Here is a 21243-nt window from a genome sequence, read left to right as displayed (position 1 = left end):
AAGTAGAAAATCCGCTGAAAACACATATGAAATCTTTATTAATATTTTGCTGTATTTCCTTATAGTGTGCCTCTACATATGTGTTTATGTATGGGTGTGTAAACTTTTTAACAGCTTCATTGAGCTACAATTTCTATGTCATAGAATTCACCCATTTAAAATGAATAACTCATGTTTGTTAGTATGTTCACAGAGCAGTGTAACCATCCCCACAATCTAATTTTAGAACATTCTCATGCTCCCCCAAAGACACACACATCCATTACCATTTAACTAGCCATCACTCCCTAATCCCTCAAGTGGCCCACTCACAGCTCCTGTCAACCTCTAATCTGCCTTCTGTTTCTATAGATTTGCCTATTATGGGCATTTCATAGATGGATTCATACATGTAGTTTGTGACTTGCTTCTCACTTAGTATAATGTTTTCAAAGTTCACCATGTTGTAGCACGTGTCAGTACTTCATTCCTTTTTATAGCTGAATAATATTTCACTGTGTGGAATATTGTATTTACCCATTCAGTAACTGCAGACATTTGGGTTGTTTCCACTTCTTGGCTAGTAGGAATAATGCTACGATGAACATTCACATACAAGTTTTGTGTGGATGTAGGTTTTCATTTCTCTTGGGTGTGAAGTTGACCCTTAAACAATGTGGGGGTTAGAGGTGCCAACCCTCCTAGGATATCCATGTATAAGCTTTGACTCCCAAAAAATTTAGTTGTCTCTCACTAACCGTGGGAGATTGGTTTCAGGATCCCCACGGATTCCAAAATCCACAGGTGTTCGTGTCCCCTATTTAAAATGCCATAGATCAATGCATACAGTTGGCCTTCTGCAAACACGGATTCCTAACCACAAATAGAAAACAGCACGGGTATTTATTGAAAAAAAAATGCCTATAAGTGGATACATGCAGTTCAAACCTGCGTCGTTCAAGAGTCAACTGTATACCAAGGAGTAGGATTGCTGGGTTATACAAGTAACTCTATGTTTAACATTTTGACCAACTGCTAAGCTGTTTTCAAAGTGGCTATGCCATTTTATATTTCCACTAGCAACATATAAGCATTCTAATTCCTCCTATACTTTTTAAATTAAGGTTTTAGTCTATATAGTTTTGTCTACTTTACAAACTATATCAGTGCTCCTCTCTTCAAAAGAATTAATTTTAGTGGCTACAGTACTCTGCTCAGGTAAAAGAATTATTTTTAGTGGCTACAGTAGGCTGCTCAGGCTTCCATAGCAAAACACCATAGCCTAGGTGGCTTAAAAAATGGAAATTTATTTTCTCACAGCTCTGGAGACTGAAAAGCCCAGGATCAAGGTTCTGGCAGGGTTCAGAAATTTGGCAAGAACTCCTAGCCACTTTATTCACTATGTCTTCACATGACCTGTCCTTGGAGCACACGTGAAGAAAGAGAGACCAGGTCCTCTTCTTAGAAGGACACAAATACTATCAGATCAGGGCCTCACCCTTATGACCTCATTTAACCTTTATTACCTCTCAATGGGCTCTGTGTCCAAACACAGTCACAGTGGGGGTTAGAGCTTCAACATACGAATGGGAGAAATACACACTTTAGTCTATAGCAATGGCTAAACAGTAGTCAACTAGTAAATTCTATATGAAAATAATGCTCAAGGAGAAAGATACTAAAGTTAAGAAACTTTTTCCTTAAAATATATTATTTGCAAATTTCCTTTAAAATTCATTTTGTTGTGTTAGCTACATACCCTTCACGTCCAAGTGTGGATAAAAGTGTCTTTCTGAAATTTCTCACCTGCATCTACTTGCAATCTGGAAGAACAGACTTCACACTATTTCAAAAGATATTTAAATTTTCTGTGTAGCTCAACTGTTGTTGTCTCTAACTCCATTTCTATGCTAGAGAAAATGATGCCTTTTACACCATTGAGAGTCTGAATAATCTTGAAAGTTTTCATGTGAACTGATGAAGGAAAAGAGGCCACCCTAGAGTTAGCCTTATTGGAAGCCTCTACTAAGCAAAAGAAAAAATTAGAATTCCAAAGAAAACTAATTGGAACCCTAAAGCAGATGGGAAAAGCAGAAATTTCGGAACACCTCCCTGACCTCATTACAAGCATAATGAAGGAGGCAACGATGGAGTTAATTAGAAAAGAGGCAAGAAAAAGATTAAATGAGAGTACAAAAACAACAAAATGTAACTCAGAGAAAGAGAGGCATTCAGCAAGAAATAGAATATGCTGATCTCTGCAAAACTATTCAGAACTGAGGGAGATGGGAGCTAGAATCAAACAAAAGGAATATAAACCAGGTGGCCACTGAGGATGAAAAGTCTATGGAAAATACAAAGAGCAGGCACCTGGGAAGAAATTACCAGGGATCTGCTTCAAGCAGAAAATACAGGCCCAGTAGCCAGGGGAACTGAGCTGGTTACACAGGAGTCGCCGTTCTTAGCTGGGCGGCTCTAACTGTGTGCTATGTGGGTGACGGTTAAATCCAGGTGTTCATGAATAGTCACAAGGAGACATTAGTCTAAATTTGCCCTTTGCCACTTAGGACCACATTAAATTGTTACCATCTCTATCTCTTTCTCACCAAAGGGATATTACTCTACCTACAACCATGTTTCTCCAAAAATAAGACCTAGCCAGACAATCAGCTCTAATACATCTTTTGGAGCAAAAATTAACATAAGATCCTGTTTATTTTGCTCCAAAAGACGCATTAGAGCTGATTGTCCAGCTAGGTCTTATTTTGGGGGAAACACGGTGTCATGCAGCATCTCAGCTCCCACTCCCCACAAAAGAACGCAGGATACCGCAAGACCAAAAAGGAACACCAACGCTCATAGATAGGGGAGTCATACCACTATATTCTCGCTGGCAGCTGGGTTGGAGACACAGGAAGCAGGAGCCACAGGATCCACAATCTGCCGTCTGCTTCTCTGCCAACCAACCACGCCCCCAGCGTAGCCACGGCAGTTATATTAGTGGCTAATGGCTAACTGGTAACAGCTGATGGCCACCCAACCACAGCAGATGGCCATCTGATTACAGCTGATGGCCATCTAATAACTGAGCCAGCATGCCTCTACGTGAGGCCGAGAGCCTGGAAACTGCTCTCTGGGACTCTGTTCCCACACATGGTATGTGTACAGACTGAAAGTGATTACTTTTCACAAGCAAGCCTTCAGATAGTAAATTTTAACACATGTTCATAAAATGGCATTTTAGACATGCAGTTTGTCCATGTATCTATGGCTCACAAGTGCTTTGACAACAACAACGAGACAGTGCCATAGCCCCAAATTGTGATGTAAAAGTTTGTGACAAGCAAAGAGTACCAGACTTTCTGATCTAAATGTAATTATACTACTTGTATAGACTGGTGGTTTAGATTATGAGGTATAATTGGAGAAGAGATCAGGAAATGACTCAGTTGATACAAGCCAACTTCTAGCAAGTTCAGACCAAAATTTTGCTTCTTCGTTATATAGATTGGCTAGTTACAGTGAGCACACAGACTAGAGATTTTCCACATATTTTCTTTATTTATATTTAAAATAATCCATGTCTGTATGCTGTGGCTGATCTGAACATGAAATGATAAAATATGATTTGCTATGGTTCCCTTCATGTCACAATGATGATAAATTTAGGGCTCCAAGTTCTCACTCAGGCACTGCCCCAGGCATGTCGCTTGAGCAGGCATCAAATTGGACTGACCAGTAATTTTTGCTGTAGTCATACAGCTCCCTATGAATCAAGAATGTAAGATTTCTTCTAGCTCATGATTGTTACATGAATAATGCAGAGGGTACATTTCTCACACGTACCATATCTTCAGACCTCTCACAGAGCCATATAGTGTAAAGGAAGAAATGAAAATTTGAAATATAATCAGAGAGGGGGTCAAATTATTTTGAATGTGATTTTTGGAGAGCTGATTCCAAATGAGAGGAAGGTAGTATCTCATTAGAATTTATTTAAGGATTTATACCATGACAGCCTACATCATTTACCCTCCTCATGATAACTATTTCCTAGCAATTAGATTCTCCTGGAGAGTCAGAGCCTCATTTTGTCGACCCTGGTCTTTTGAGTCCACTAATCTCTTTAATCACTCCACCTCAAAAACCCTTCCAATTATCTGTCAGGCCAACTCCAAAGCCTAAAATTGCTAACTGTTCTCTTCTGTTTCTTCTGCCCTAAGACTGTACACCATTTCTAAAAGAAGTCAGATAGCCACATGGACTGGCTTATACAAATTCCTACCACGTGTTTTTTCCCCCAATTCTTTTTAACTTCCAAGAATTGCTGTCAATGAATAAACAACAGCAGCTGTCCACTTGTCAGCTTTGGAGTCATTCCTGCCCCATCTTTTTATAACCCTTTCCCCAGTCGTCTTCATGATAATTTGTGTTTGTTAATAACTTTGTCTCCTTATGTAGCTTCCTTCTCTTGCCTGCCCATTTGGATTTGAACTGTGTTCTGAACTGTAGTTATTTGTACTTGGCTTTGCTTTTTGATGATGCTCATTTAGTACAAAATACAACACTATTTACTCTTTGAAAATAGGTCTTAGTCACCTTTCATTCCCACACACAAAGATTCAGTAGCAGCCACTGAAAGGTATCCTGCCCCCACCACCTACCCAAAAGTTATTAACTAACCAGGCGCTCCTACTTCTTGCTTCCTAGGTGGGGATCAATTCTGAACATTTTTCATCCTTATTCAGACCTCAACACTGTTTGATAATACTTTTTCCAATTTCTGGTTTAATTTTATCATGTTTCCTTCTGTTTTGTTCCCAGTTTCTATCACCCTCCAGAAAGCTGCCAAACACTCTACCCCTCTTTTCAGTAGACATCTTACCCTGTCAATCAGTCCAATCATTCAACAATATTAAAGCTCTTCTTAACATCTCAGGAGCAAGTACCACTTTCTCAAGAACTGAGTTTGGAAAACCTGAGTTTGGCAATGTCCATCTGTAGCTTAACACTTGAGGCCACTCTCAGGATCCTACAAGTTTGGCAGAAACATAGTGGTCTCCAAACCTAAGCTTTCCCACTCCCCACCCTGCCATCTGCTAGCTAAATTGGTTTTATTTTGAAATAGATGGAAAAGTTAATAAAGGGAAGGGTATAAAATATCAAAAGCACGAAGGAGAGAAAAGGTTACTAATATCAAATTGATCTCATGAGCATTCTGGAAAACACTTAAAATACTCATCAAAGAAAGTGTGAAAGCCAGCATCAGTCATTAGAAAAAGCATCAGTAAACAAGAGCGGTGAGCAGAACGTGTCCACCAGGAGCCCGGGGTGAGTGCAAGCATGCGTCTCCTGAGATGGAGCTGGGCTTGGCCAATACAAGGGTAGGATGCATGGGACTGACGAAGCTGAGAACCAAGTGCTAAGACCTCTGCTCTCACAGCAGAAGGGAAGAGAGGAAACCAGAACATACCCTTAGCAAGGCATTCTCCTCTTTTAAAATAAACCTGGAATATGATTGTTATAGATTCGCACATACTTTTACACAATTCGTTCTTATGCTATTTTAAATTAGAATTACATGCATGAAGCAAGCATGTTCTACATTATATAGAAAAGTTTCCCAGGGAATATTTGGCAGTAGGGAAAAGGCATAAGAATATAATAATAATACCACCATTATATTTATATAGTATTTTATCTTAATGCTTTTTGATGTAATACTTAATTTTATAATAATGAATAGCACATACCATATAGTATTTATTATTATATAATATAACAAAGACTATATAAAATATAATATTATAATACAATATAATATAAAATATATACATAATATAATAACCAACACTATAAAAAGGTATTTGTCTCCAAGCCTTCCACCAAAGCACCTACCTTCTTCCCTCCACTTCTGGCTAGCTCTTAAGTTGCTCACACTCCTACTTGTGATTGGATCATGAGAGCACTTTCTCTTCTACCCAGTGAAGCCCTGGCTCTGTGGTGGCTCTTTGCACTGCTGAGAAAAGAAGCTCCCCCTGTAGCCATTAAGGGTACTGCTGCTTTTTGCTTCTCTAGCACCATTATTATCCAACTATCATTGTTTAGGGACATATTCTGCTCATTTATCTCATCATCTTTCAAAGCTCTCCTAATAGAACCAAAGCTTCTATTGCAGCATTTCCTGAATATGACCAGGTAAGCATCAGTTCCTATTTCCAAATATCAAAAACTATACAAAGACCAAGTAAATCGAGATCAGGTACTTACTCATTCCAGCTCCCCCAGAAAGTTACAGCAAAGAAAAACAGGCTGAATTGTAAGCAACTTCAATTAAGTGCCTAGATAGATAGATGAACATAGAGGGAAATTATCTTAAGGGTTCATGGCAGGCAAAGGCCACAAAACAGCCAACTGGGGATACCTTGGGAGTCAAACCCTATGAAAGGCAGACAAGCGTGAAGATGGAGGAGGATGTGAGTAGCAGGAAGGGACAAAGAGAGCAGAAGAAAAAGGGAGAAAATTATATTCTTATTTGAAAATACAAACAATGTCACTTGTATGTAAACCACCTTTACAAAATAAGTATATTTGGAAAATGACCACTGCTCACTTAGACCCTAGATAAGCTCACTTAGACCTAGATAAGGCTTACTTCATTCCCACCCACAGTTGTCACTTTCCTCTGAGTCATGCAGATCTAAGCTGTCAATTAACAGAGTGTAAGTTTACCCAGATGTCACGTAAGCTTTTAGCCATGTAGAAATACAAAGTTCTTCTTCTCTTTCAAGACTATAGTTCGTAATCAAACCTTGATTTTCTGAGGAAAACCAGTGTTTAACAAACGTTGAAAGAGTACAGAGTCAATGATCCTTCAGGATATGAAGTAATAAAATTGTGATGTTTTTAAATGGTTCCACACTCCTCTTTCTGAGACTATAAAATATAATCTCAGTTCTGCAAAATGTTTATAGCATTTATGTATATAACCGTATATAACTTTTGGAATATGATGTCTTGATATTTTAAATTTCTTGATACTAAGCATAGATTATTTTTTAAATAATACAGTTCTCTTGTTTCAGTAAATTCTTTTGTCTGCTTTTAACACCTTAGTACCACCTAATGAGCACAATTCAAACTGAAATAGAGCCAGATAACATGGCATAATATAATTGGAAAACACTTGTCTCATATAGATATAGCACCAGTGTCTCTGAAAGAGTTAATATGACTTCCAAAAATACAAAACCAGGGTCTATGGGAAAGCAGTGAGAAGACTGGTTCAATATGATATTGATTTGTGGAGTTCTTGGTTCAGAGCAAGAGTTCCCCCACTTGGTCTATAGATCCAACCTAGGTATTCCTGGACCAAATATCCATAGTTCAGGCAGAGCTCACTAGAGATCTGGCAACATAACCTTTGACCAAATTAATTCTAAGATGGTTTAGATACAGAACCACAAATAATGGTGCCAGTGTGTCCCTGTGAACCCTTAGACCTTCCCATACTATCCATCTTACTGTGAAATGCCCATATATACTTCAGCAGTTAGGTAAATAATGGGTGGCATTTAATCAAATCAAATCAAAGTTAACATTTTGAATCAATTTCTTTCCCTATTATAGCAGCAGAGATTTAAAGCAAATGCTTTAATTGTGCATTTCCTCTGGCCGATCTCGTTCTAGCATTAAAACAGTGCCTCCTACATTTTGTCACTCCCACCTGCCAGTACTAATGTTGTAGTTGTGTAGGCATAACCCATGTGCATTTAGGTCCAAATTTAAAATATTCTGGAAGTTAACGTTCCTTTTCGATGTATTTTTCTATATACAAACAGAAAGAAGTTAAGTCTAGGCAAAATCTGTATCTCTTAGGACATTTTGTCTTAAGCATTTTCCTCACACTTTTTAATCTTCATAAAACTGCCTTGTCAAATAATAGCAGTTAAATTCTTAAACAAAAATAGTAGAAGATTGTAAACAAATAAAGAACAGTATAAACAGCTCCTTGCTTCAAATTAATGCATTTCCTATTATATTCCTTCGGTGTGATTACAGCCTAAAAGATATAAAAGGAGTTACCAAAGCAGCCACATAAAGAAAAAAAAATATTTAAAAATGAAATGTACTTTATTAGCTATTTAGGACTTCCTACTTATTTGGACAAATAAAGTGAGTAATTCAAATATTACATATAAAGCTGAACCATAAATCCACCAAAGAGCTTATTTTCCCTAAATCCCAACTTCCAGAACATATGGGAAATTGCCTTAAGGTAGAGAAAGTTGTTGCCTTTATCACACTGTGCATCTAAAGTCCCAAGATGATTGATTTAACGAGGTTTGCATATTAGAAGCCTTTGCCATTGTTACAATAAGAGGAAATCACAAGACAGATTAATGCCCTCCACATGGTGCCACTGTATTAAAATGTCTTTGAAATGTCTTCTCTCCAGGAATACTTCTTACTGATGCCACTGCTTAGTAAAGTTGGTCTCAGTGTAAAGAATGTTTATTAGTTATGGCCAATGAAGCTGTTGTGCTGTAATAAATACTGTGACGTGCTTACTTTCAAAGAGACGTATAAGCCAGTCAGTTTCCAAACAAAATTTGATTTCATGGCTTGGTTACAAGGACAGCGCCTCTCTGAGGTGCTTGCAAGTGAGGCCACCCACAGGTCTGTCATGGTCTCTAGGATCTTGTCACAACACTGCAGTGTTAGCGAAGAGGAAGCAGAGCCCAGCGCCCTCCTGTCACCTGGAAAGCTTCTCACACGTAGAGCCTCACCAGTGTTTTCTCTAAAGTGACAGAATGTTTTCTTGCCCTCACCTTCTTTTTTCTTCACAGACACAGGAGAAAAGAAAACATTTCAAGCCTCTCTTAAATCTCGAGGATAATGACATATCTAACTAAGTCTGTCCCTTCTTGCAACACTCTGATTACATAAAAGAGGTGACTTCAGAGGATTTCTTTTTAATCTGATTGTCTCATACACCATATGCAATCAATCTAATCACTAATCTAATCATTAACTGGCCACCAATCGTATGTCTGGTATAGTGATACTTGCTGGGATACACACATGAAACAATTTATGAGCAAAGATAAAAAAATATTTATTTTTTCATTATCATCAAGTAAAATAAGGTCTAAAGTCTGTAGCCCACTCAACAACAAAATATGTTAGAAATAATAAGATTCACACTTAAAAGCAATAGAACTATGGCTGACCAAATGCGCATGGCATAGAAAGGCAATTGTTGGCACACATCAAATATTCAACCAACAAGCATAGAATCAGAAAGGTTTCTACCTATCACTTCAATCTTAGTCCCAGGGATTATGCATTTCTGCTTCTTTGCCTTAACTCCCGTGGCCCTGTTTTGTCTCTGCTCCATCCATCCAAGAGATGCTCTTCTTAAAGAATCAACTGAAATCGCACTCCCCCATGGGAACTGCAAATGCCAGGGACTTCTCACTTCTGTAAACTCTTATGGTTTTTCTAATATCCACCCCAAAGTTCAGCAAATAATGTCCTATAGTGCTTGCTATTGTTTCCCCTTGGTTAATTTTATAATCCTAGCTAGCTTGCAAGTCTTCTATAACTTCTACCTTCCCACAACAAACTCCTGTTATAGGAGTAAACACATTTTATTTGGCCTTAGTAAATACTTGATCATTTGGTTTTTCTAGGATGGCCTGCTACAAAAAGGGCTTCATGAGGTTATAAAAAAAAGTTGAGAAACACGAATAGAGGAATGTATTTATCCTTTAAAGTGAAAATTAAAAAGTTGTCAAACTATATAGAAAACACGGATGCAAATAATAAAAGTGGTAACTGTTCAATTAGGTCATTAGTTTAAGAGTAAAGATTAGAATCATGAAAAAAACATCCATAAGCCAATATAACACAAACATTAATGTATGAGAATTTATAGCCTCTTTGTCTTACTGCAAAAATTCTAGCATTCTTTTCTGGTATCCCCTCCCTTTCACTGGAAAAGTTAAGATCATGAGGCTATCTGACACAGAGGCAGAAGCAAAGAATCCATTCTGATTCTGATGAGTCATTAGGGAGTCAGTCATTCAGCGAGAGAATAAAGAGAAAAGCTGGTGAGAAAGGGGGTAGTGGAAACAAAGATGAGTTCCAGTTCTACTTAGCTACTAACCAGTAGAAAGATTTGAGAAAGTTACTTAAACTATTTAAATTACAGATTTCATACCTTTAAAATCAATGTAATAAAATACAGCACACTGGGTTGTTGGGGGGATTAAGTGAGCTCTTAGCTTTTCGTTGACTCTCAGTAAATGGAGTAAATGTCACCATGTTTTTACCAATAACAGGTTTTGAAATTTTGATAATTATTTAGAAGAAAAAATGTGTAGTTTATTTGTACTTGAAAATATGCTTCCTCTTAGAAATTAGTATATCCATAGGCAAGTTATAAGAACTGGACACTATAGGAGTGGTTAACTACATAAGAGAATTACCCAGGGTGCTGGCACTGCAGAGAGAAGCCAGGTGAGCCTGGAGGACACTGAACTCACCACATCTCCTTTTTCTCCATTTTGCACATCACCCTTCCGCTTCTTCTGACTACTTCTTTCTGACCTCTTCCAAACAAAATCATATCTCCACCCTTTCCTCCTTACCTACATTTTCATGAGTTCCCTTTCACCCATTTTATTGACTACACATATTGCTCCTGAGAACACAGAAATGAAAAGATAGAAATAAAAAGTACAATTCTCTTTCATGTGTGTAATTAATTTCACCACATGAAATTATTGTTTTATAGGTAAATTTATGTATACAAAATACACAGTATGTTTATAACAGTATGTCTACCTCCAAATATTATAAATATCTTCTAATGCTCTTACTGTTTTGAGTTTGTGAAAAATGAAGGTAACTTCACTTTGGTAAAGTTGAAAATATTGAAAAGGTGTAAAAATTTCAATTGGTTTTGAATAACTTTAAAAGTTCCTTGCATTTGGCCAAGATGTTAGCCAAATGCTTTTTCAAAATATTGAGTCATAAAACATGAATGACTATGTGTGACTATGCAGTTAGGGTTGTTTTGTTGCAAGAAAGAGAAGCCAACTCTGGCTATTTTATGCGTGAAGAGTAATTTAATGAAACATAAAGGACAGCTCATACAATTTTTAAAAATCTGAACAATCTGCTCTTGGAAAAAAATAGAAGAAAGCCAACCATGTGATCTCAAGAGCAAGAATTAATGTTCACAATCCTTGGGAAACTTCCAAAGAAGACAAAGCTCCATTAAAAAAATAATAATAATAATCGACTTTATTTTTCAGGGAAGTTTTAACTTCATGGCAAAATTAAGAGAAAGATACAGAGATTTTTCATTTATCTTTGCCCCTACATATGAGTAGCCTCCCACATTACCAATGTCTCCCATCAGAGGGGTATATTTGTTAGAACCATTGAACCTACACTGACACGTCATAATCATCCAAAATCCATAATGTACTTTAGGGTTCACTCTTATAGGTCTTGACAAATGTATAATGAGTTGTATCCATCATTATAATATCATACAGAGTAGTGTCACTGTCCTACAAATCCTCTGTGTTCCACCTGTTCATCCTTCCCTTCCTCTAACCCCCAGCGAACACTGATCTTTTTACTGACCACATAGTTTTGTCTTTTCAGAAGTTCATATAGTTGGAATCTATAGTATTTGTCTTAAAACTTATCTGAACAAAAATTAAAATAATATTTCTACCTTACAGGGTTATGCATGATTACATAAGTTAATATACACAGAGTACTTAGAACATAGCTTGGAATATCATAATGTTCAAAAAAATTAGCTGGATATTATTCTTCCAATTCTCCTGGCTAGAACTATCACTAATTCTAATAGTTCAGGACAGTCATCACTCCTCACCCTTTCAGCTTATATTTAGATCAGTCTCTCTGGACTATGATCTTGGCCTTCTCCAAACTATGTATTTTTTGCCTTATCTCTCTGAAAACCAAAATAGAACACTCCTTTTGGTCAGACCTAACTTTCTACTTTCCCATATATTGCCCCCATAATCAGTCTCTTACTTTGATCTATTATGACTTCAGATATGTGAGCAAACCAATGAAGAATCTGACCTTACGTACATCACCCTTATATTGTATAGAAAAGTAGGTTAGGAGGGTATCTCAGTAATTAGGAGGGTATCTACTTGGTAGTAAAACCACCAGTCCTTTGGGACTAGAATATATCTAATTTGGGGTAATAATCCTATTCTGGAAATTTGACTCATCAATGCTAAAATTTTTCTTTCTGGTGTTCTTCTATGCTTAAATCTCACACAGAAGTTTCAAATACTAACAAGATAACTTGGGCAGTAAGAGCTCAGCGGTACTAAAATTGGTCCCAGGGAAGGAATCAGGCAACAAGATCATAGATAAATGGCAGGCCATTTGAGGAGAGGAAAGTAACACACTGAGCTGGATTTACCATTAAAAGTTGCAAAGGATTTGGTTAAGATGTGAAAATAAAGATTCCAACAAACTGAAAAATACTCAGAGAACACAGGAAAAGGGTAAAGTTTATTTTAGTAAATTCAGTTAACTTGTTAGTGATCAGAAAACAAGGAGGTGACAATTACATGCATATAAACAGTAATGATCCACCATACCTTGTGGTTGTCTACCCACTAGTAATTTCTCTTTTCATTACTAGGAACACCTAATTTATTCAAACATATCAGCCATGGTCTTCCCAAAAGTCTGGGCTTCTAGTCAACCGCAAGAAGTTAAGCTTGTTTGGTCCCAGTCAATTGTGATAATTCCATTTCCCTTGCAAATGATTACTCTAGGAATGGACATGTGTTGCAAAAGTGGCCAAGAAGAAGTAAGGGGAAATTTCTGAAAATAGATGGATGGACGAATTTTATCACTCTTAAAAAAGACCAGGAAAAAATAAAAAAATAAGGAAAGGAAGTATCAAGCATTTATTCTCTTTCCTATATTTTATGTAGAGAAATAGTTGATGACAAGAAAGTCTTCTTTATTCAAGAATTCCAACTAATAAATACAACACTTAAGAGAATAATGAATCTAGGCAACAAGCATAAATAGACGCCAAAATATTACGCGAAAGTTTATGTGGAATTTTACAAAGAATGGATCTTATTGATAGTTTTTGAATCCACTGATAAATCTTAATGTCATTAAAAGCAGAACAACCAGACACTACCTGTCCTCTGAATCGAATGTTTAAGAAGTCCACAGTATCACTTATGAAGTATCCTTACAAAACAAAACAAAACAAAAAAAGTGAATTTAAATCAATTCAAATATTTATATTTAAATCTCTAGTTTGGAAATACGAAGATCAAGTTAAATGCATCACAAGGAAGCAATCAGCTAAGTCCAGAATGTGGATAGCCTAAAGGACAAATGATCCCATTTCTTCAATAAAATAAAAAAATAGAAAGGAACTGTTATAGATTAAAAGAGATTTATAAAAATATAACAACCACATGCAGTGTATAGATCTTATTTGGATTCTTTTTTTTTTTTCATTAGAGAGTTGTGGGGAATTGAACATAGATTAGTGTATAAATAATTTTAAGGAATTATTATTTTTTTACATGATAAAGCTATTATGGTTAAGAAAAAAGTTCGTATTTGCTAAAGGCACACTGAAATATTTATGGGTAAAATGTGTAATGTTTGCATTAACATACTTAAGCAAAAAATGGAGGAAAGGAATAAATGAAAGAGATTAGCAAATGTTAATAATTGATAAAGCTGGGTAAAGGGTACATGCTTGAAATTTTCCAAAATTGAAAGGTTTTAGAGATATGGCAATAATCTGACATGAGAATAGAGGCACCCTTTTCTTATTTCCAGCTTCTGTACATTACTATGACCCTGACAGTGCAACTTTTCTTATGTCAGAACATAAGAAAAGGAAAGAAATTCAGTTATTGCTGACATCATTGAGGTACTGGATTAACCAGCCCTGAAACCATTCTACTCCGTGATTTTACTGTGTCAAGTAACAGATGCTTTGTTATTTCAGGTCATTTTAAAATGAGTTTTCTCTCACTTGCAGCCAAAATTATCCTAACTGACACAATGTTACATAAAATTATTTTATTGCTATTTTTAAATTATTTGCTTTTAATTAAACAAGTAATTACATGCTCATTGAAAAAAACAATAAAGAAGAATATATAGGGGACAGAGTTAGTATTCCCCTCTATGCCCACTCCCAGCTCCCATCTCCCAGGTGCAACCACTATTAACACATTTTGATTTAAATGTTATTGAAATATCTGCACCTATGTTTGCCCAGATGATATTGTTTGTGAGGACTCCCTTGTGAGTTTCTGTGCCTATGTATCTATGTGTAGACTCATGTGGGACCTAATCCTTTTGGGACAAAGAACTTGTCTGCTCATTCACCTATAATTATCTCTGCAAATGGCTCATATACTAAAATTTCACCAGGCACTCAGTAAACACGTGTTTGCAGGTGAAACTGATGTTAAGAAGAATAGCTAGGCTCACAAGAATCATTTCCACACTGAACTCCAAGTCTGCAAATGCAATATTGTACTTCCCCACCCCCACAGAAAAATAACAATAGATCACAATCAAAGATACCAGCAGGTGTGCTACATGCAAATGGCAAGCGTGGAAACCGAAGTGACTGACATTCTAAAGACATTTTCCAGCAAGATAAATTGTCAAAGCTGAGAACATTTGAACAGCAGGGCACAGCAAAGAGGCATTACATCTTCACATTTCAAGTCATTTGGCTGTGCACAGCAGAGTTACTTATAAAACTTAGTAAAGAGAAATCTACATTAACTGTTGAGCCATCCATAGGACTGCATTTGGTAAGGAGAGAGGGCATATGTGCCCATCTGTTCCGGATCTAGCTACCTTCCCAACCTTCCCTCTCTTGTCATTTTTAGAATGTAAACATTTTGAATATAGGGAGGAACTGGGTTCTGTGGTGTGTTCTGAACAGTTTCCAGCACTTTGAGCACTTAGAACATTTTTAAGGAATAACAACATTTTGCATTGGACTGGAGGGAATAGAACTTCCCCTTCATTTGCTAAAATGAGAATATCTTTTATTCACCAAAAGCTGTTCTTCAGCTGACCAATTTAGTAAAAGAATAAAGAACTCCTCTCATGCTTCGAAGAGACCTGTTCTTAAACCATTAAATGGTAATTCAAGGAGACATGTAGTAGCAGACAGCCAGTTTGTAAAAGTAGTTCTCTGGACAAGAAAGATAGTTTTGGAATATAGAAGCTCAATTGGACTCAGCCATGGGTTCTGCTTTGAAATGCCCACAGTCTCTAGAGAAGATATAGAAGAAAAGTATACAAGATTAGGCCAGGCACTAATAAAAGGGGAATAAAACTTTTTGATTCTACGTGCTTGTTTTAAAGTGAGGTTGGGGGGTGGGGGGAGCTGGTGTCAATCTCATAGAATCTTTAAGAAGTAACATAACCTGTTTCTTAAAAAGAAAATCAAATTTTAAAAATCCTATTTGGAATTAATCCTACAACTATCATTGAACAAGTGTGAAACGGGTATAAAAATAAAGTGACTCATTGTGCACTATAATTGTGAAAGATTGGAGACAATATAAATAACCACTAATAGGGGACCAGTGAGTCATTTCTAGAACATCAATACAGTGGAATAATATGTAGCTGTAAAAAATAATGAAAAAGTGCTCTACATAGTCACAGAAAGATTTGAGTGATACATTGCTAGGTTTGAAAAAATACAGCATAACGTATATAATATAATGCCAGTTTTATAATAAAGAAAACATAAATATCTATATTTATAGCAAGTATATGCATAAACAAAACTCTGTAAGGGCACATTTCACAGTAGTCACCTGGTAGGAGTGGGCACTGAGTATGTGCAAGATAAGAGCTGGAGGACTACTTTTCATGGTATAGCCTTTCATAGTCTCTCATTGTGAATCAGGTGACTATTAAAAATATGTTTAATTGAGTTCCTTTTTAAACCTTTATTAAAACATTAAAGCAATTAAACAAGCCATATTTCTTCTTTAGGATGACTTTTTTAAATGTATTCTTCCAAGTATCACAGGTGGAAGGCCATACTGCCTGCCCTGGCTGCCTCAAGAAATAAAAAATAAAAATAAATTAAAACTTGGAGCAGGTGAAAAGGATGTAAGTGTACAATACACTATTTTTCCCCAGACAGCTGATAACCTGAATATATAAATATTTGAAATGGCAAGTTGCTAATGTAAAATGAAAGATGTAACCTCAGGGGTAGAGCTGAATTCACCAGGGAATGACTACAATTTAGAGGAAGAAAAATACATATCGTCAGACTAATGCTAAAACCTCAACTGTGTCCACAGAGACTGTAAACAAGAAGTCTAGGTGAGTGACAAACATTACGAGATCTTCAACAATGAATGCTAGTTTATATGCTCCATTCCATTTATGTCAATAACAGTTATATTTATGGAATATATAGATGGTCTCACCCAAAGGCCTTATTACCATAGAAAATAAAAGTGTGGGATAAAGGGCAACTCTGCCTATTGCCCCTGGTGAAAATAAATTGTTGAGGATACAATCCAGTCGAAGAATGAATGCCTAAAGGCCACAGTTAAAGTTTTAACCTAATTCCTAAAACCTTTTGTTGTATCTTTATTTTCTGTTATTTCTCAATTGTTTTGAAAATAAGTACCCATATAGTAGGGGAAATAAAAGCTGTATTAGGTTCTCTGTCAAGGCATTATGGGTCTTTCTCCTTCAGTAACAACATAAAATAGAATGAAACAAAAAAATCAAGTACTGTTATTGCCTTCATTTTACTTTCTTTTCTTATTTAAAAAAAAAATTAAAGAAAATGGCCACTGCTTCCTAATGTTGATTAAATGAGAAATAAGCCAATATTACAGTAGAAAAAAATGCAATGAACATAAATGATAAACCAGCTAACATTATATTTGCTATTTAATTTATGGACATTAATTACAAATGTAAATCAATATAATGTAGGCATAATGTTTTCTTATAGTGATAATTCCACATTGCTATCTGCATAAAAATCTTTCATTTGAAAATGAAGTCACTTTTTAAAATCAGGAAAAATACACTTGGGAAGATTGGAGCTTCTTCAAATAACACAGAAGCATAAATATGAGTTAATAATCTAAGTGTCATTCCAACTCAGTGTTTGTGAGGTATCAGATATATGAAAACAAGGGGAAATATGTCCCCACAAATTATTATTATAAGATGTTTCATTTCTACACATGCTTTTTGGATTGGTTTTATATAAGTGATTGTTTCTAAAATTCAGACCGCAGTATATCGTAGATGACATTATAGCATTCTCTGACATCATTAAAATTTATACCCAAGTGGCTATCAGTAGTTGCAACTTAAAAAATTATAAAAGACCCTGTTTAATAATTTGAGTATGCCATATTGTGACCAAAAATATAAAAACTTAAAAAAAAATCCAAATACAAAAGTAAACGTGCAATCACTCATCTTGCTATTTTGCTTGTATGTCACTATCTGAAAGTAGAAGTAAAAACTCTGAAAGACTGGAAGGCTCTTGGAGGCTTTTGGTAACAGGGGATTTCTTCAATCCTTGACAGATGATCGTTCACTCTGGATATTTGGGCCTGCACTCTCAGTGATGGGGAATTAACAGTCAACAGTTCCTTGTTGAATAGTTGTAATTCTTATTGGAAAGGTTTTCCTTATTCCAGCAACTAGCCCCCATACCTTATACCAATTATTCCAAATCAAACAAACAACAAAAAAGTCTCTTTCCCCAACATGGCAACCTTTCAAATATCAAACACTGCTGCCATGTACCCAGGTTCTTTCTAGTGCCAAACCAAACATCCCCACGTCATTCAACTGTTTTCTTATAACATACTTTCCAGACTCTCCACCTTCTACCGTCCCTGTTTCTCTTTGATACTCTAGTATGTCAATGTCCCTCTTGGAGTTTGACACCTACAACTGAATATAAGTTTGGTTTTAACAGCAGACACTGCCCCAGGAAAAGTCTCTCTTAACATGGATAACACCATGCTTCAACTAATGCAGCCTGTAATTGTATGTCTTAGCAGTCACACCACATATTTTTTTTGTCTCTTATTGCATTTAGGATTAACCATATAACACTTTTTATTTTTCTATTATTTTAATAATCATAGTACTTTATACTAGCATCTGCAAAATTTTATCTGATTGGTTTAAGTCCTTCTTTCCAATGAGTATTGATCCAGTTATCCAATATATTCACTATATCTCAATATTTATGTTAATTGTACTTTTTATAAGTGTTGGTACTATTTCCAAGGCAGTAAAAAGAATATTTAATAGGGAGACTATAGCACTATGAAACACCACTAGAGAAAGTCTTTACGAATGACATTGGTGCATTAATTAACCAATTTTTTTTGCATTTAGTTGCACAATCATATACAATTCCAGTTAATTGTGTTATTACCCAATCTACATTTTATCATCTATTTAAAAAAGTACTTGAAGAGGCGTTTTCAAATGACCGAGCCACTCTATACCACAGAATATTGCTGACCCATCATCCATTTACCAATCCATAAAATAAATGGAAATGGCATTACTTAAGAAGGAATTTTTGCTGGTGAATACATGCTGCCATCCAGAGATTATATTTCACATTTCCATGTGCTATGTACCAATTTATTTACTTACCCACGTATAATCTTAAAATTTGGAATTCAACTGTTATGAAGTGTGAAATTTTTAAAAGTTTAAATACTAATGAAGTTACTAAGATTGGTCAAAGGAAGAAATGGAAATCTGGTAAGATTACTCAGTTCCAATGGAATCTGGATGCCTTCTTAGAAAGATGAGTTTTATCAAGTTCTATCTCCAGTGTAGATATTCTGGAGAAGATAGGTTTCTTTTAAACATGTATCTTATTAATGCTACCCAAAGTTGCATGCGTATTTGTTTTTAAATGGCTTTTCATTCTGTCAACATTGGTTACCTTCCTGGTAAACGGAGGAAGAGTCCAGCAGCAAAGTACTCTTCCTAAGTAATGATAGCACCTATGATGAGCAAATTAATGAACTAATAAATAAAAGAAAGATGAGGTGGGCAGAAGAAAGATCAGTGTGAACTTTGTCTAAGAAATAGGTCATGTAGCTCTATTTATTAGCCTATAAAGGCTTTCCTTAAGTGGTTTATAGTGGGAAAGCAAACTTACAAAGGGGAGGGCCACGGAAGCAGTGGGAAAGAGGTACTTTAATGACTTGAGACAATAACATTGAAATCTTTCATAAAAGTTCTGGGATAGACTTGACTAACATATTCCAAAAGAATTTTTAATTTTCAATACGGAGAGATAAACCCCTCAAAATTCAGTCTGTGGACTAACATAGAAATATAACAACCAGTTAAGAGACAGTGATCTGTATACATGCAACATTTTGGAAGGCTTAATTAGAATTATAAGAATGATATAAATATTTCTTCAAATATTTTAAAAAATATTATTTTCATAAAAGATGATTCTAATATAAAACTATTTTGTTTTTGCAGTGTAACACAGTTTTATTAGAAATTAGTGTTTGTTTTCATCACCTACGCTGAACAACAGATTGCAGTTATATGATAAAGGAGTACTCTCATGCCAGGACCTGTGCCATCCTTCAGGAAGACCTTGGTCAGATAACAAATTGAATAAAACCTGAAAAGAGAGAGACCCAACATGACAGAGTAGATAAACATTGTGACCGCTGACTTCCATGAACACATTAAAATTACAACTAAATTATAGCACAATCAACTTGAACCATCAGCAATCTGCAGAACAGAAGCTTTATAATTAAGGATATAAAGAAGCTACGTCAAGACTGGTAGGAGGGACAGAAAAGCTGAACGGGCTTTTTCCAAACCCTTGTGGGGCGGATGAAAATTGGGAGGGATACCTCAGCCAGGGAGGAAAACAGTGGGAATTCCAACCATCCAGGTGGGACGGAAGGCTTCAGGAAACCCAGGCATTCTCTTAAACGTCCCATGCACAGACTCAGTCACTCGCAGACACTCACCTTGCGCTCTGGTGGAAGGACAGTGACTTGGGGGGTGTCGGAGGCATACGGGGACAGACTGAGGTGTGTGGCTTCCAGGCCAGAGCTGGAGGACAGTTGCCATTTTCCCTGTGTAGGGTCCTACTCCCATACAGCTGGCAGGTGGCTGCCATCTTTAATGTATTAGGCCCTCCCCCTACGTTTACGGCCAAATCTGAATCTGATTGGTCTAGTGAGCTCCCAGGCTATGCCCTGCTGACTCATTAGAATCCTCCTCCACCAAACACCCCCAACACCTGAGGCGCTTTCTCCTCAAGCAGTCAGCCCCGCCTATATTGCACTCTTTGTTGGAAAACTCTTGGAGTCCAGGGGTCCCAGGTGAACAGCAACTGGCCTCAGTGTGCTCTGAGACTTTTATTGAGTAGCTCCATGCTCAGCACTAGCACCAAACCAGAGTTAACCTGGTGACCACAATACTTCTCACTGTAGTGACTCCCTAAGACCCTGCGCCTCACCCAACTTGCATACCCCACAAGGTTTTATCAGCAGCTGAGCTTCAAGGGAGCCGGCAGGTGGCAGCAGGACTTGGGGTGTCCTGGATTTTTGTGGAACTATGCCAGGCCTGGTACTGGTGGCAGCCATCCTCCGTTTGCAGCATGGCCTCTCCCACATGCCTCCAGGTTTAGCACAGGTAGCAAAAAAAAAAAAAAAAAAAAAAAAAACCACAGATCATTTTATAGCTCCTACCAGTAGTCCCAGGCTGGTCACAGACAATGGGTAACCTCGTCCTCTCACAAGAGGCTCCTGAAAAAACATATCTGGAGGTTGGCTACATTCCACAGCAGAGCACCACCCAATTAGCCCCAAAGCAGCATATACAAAAGTCAGTCTCAACAGGTACCAGAGCCTGCAGGGGCAAAACCCACGCAGTGGGGTAAGCCCCTGTACAGCAGCCAGTAAGCTGTGGATATGGCCAAACCCTACAGCCAATCAGCCTGAGGGTCAATCCCACCCACTGATATGACAATAGCAATCAAGGCTTAATTATAACAAGAGGGGACACACAACCTACATAAGGGACACTCCTGGAGCACCCAGAGCAGGTGACCAGGGAAACTGTGCCAGGGCCCCACAAGGCACCTACTACATAAAGCCACCCAGCCAAGATTAG

At 36.9% G+C, this 21243-nt stretch overlaps 1 protein-coding gene across 5 annotated transcripts in view; it reads right to left on the bottom strand.

The window, feature by feature from the left end:
• CETN3 (centrin 3) overlaps positions 1-21243 on the bottom strand; it is a 608779-nt gene that overhangs the window by 512906 nt on the left and 74630 nt on the right. The window contains exons 7-8 of one of the 5 annotated variants that reach the window (XM_081053676.1): positions 20601-20746; positions 19178-19732 (exon numbers count right to left, since the gene is read on the bottom strand). The exons of the other annotated variants lie outside the window; for them this stretch is intronic. The gene's annotated coding sequence lies outside the window, so the exon portion shown is untranslated. Of the gene's footprint in view, positions 1-19177; positions 19733-20600; positions 20747-21243 lie in introns of those variants that run through there. 5 annotated transcript variants of the gene reach the window in all.

The sequence above is a fragment of the Rhinolophus hipposideros genome (genome assembly GCF_964194185.1).
Source record: "Rhinolophus hipposideros genome assembly, chromosome: 7".
Lineage (NCBI taxonomy): Eukaryota > Metazoa > Chordata > Mammalia > Chiroptera > Rhinolophidae > Rhinolophus > Rhinolophus hipposideros.
Note: the sequence above shows the minus strand (reverse complement) of the source record. Positions and strands in the feature narration are given on the sequence as shown.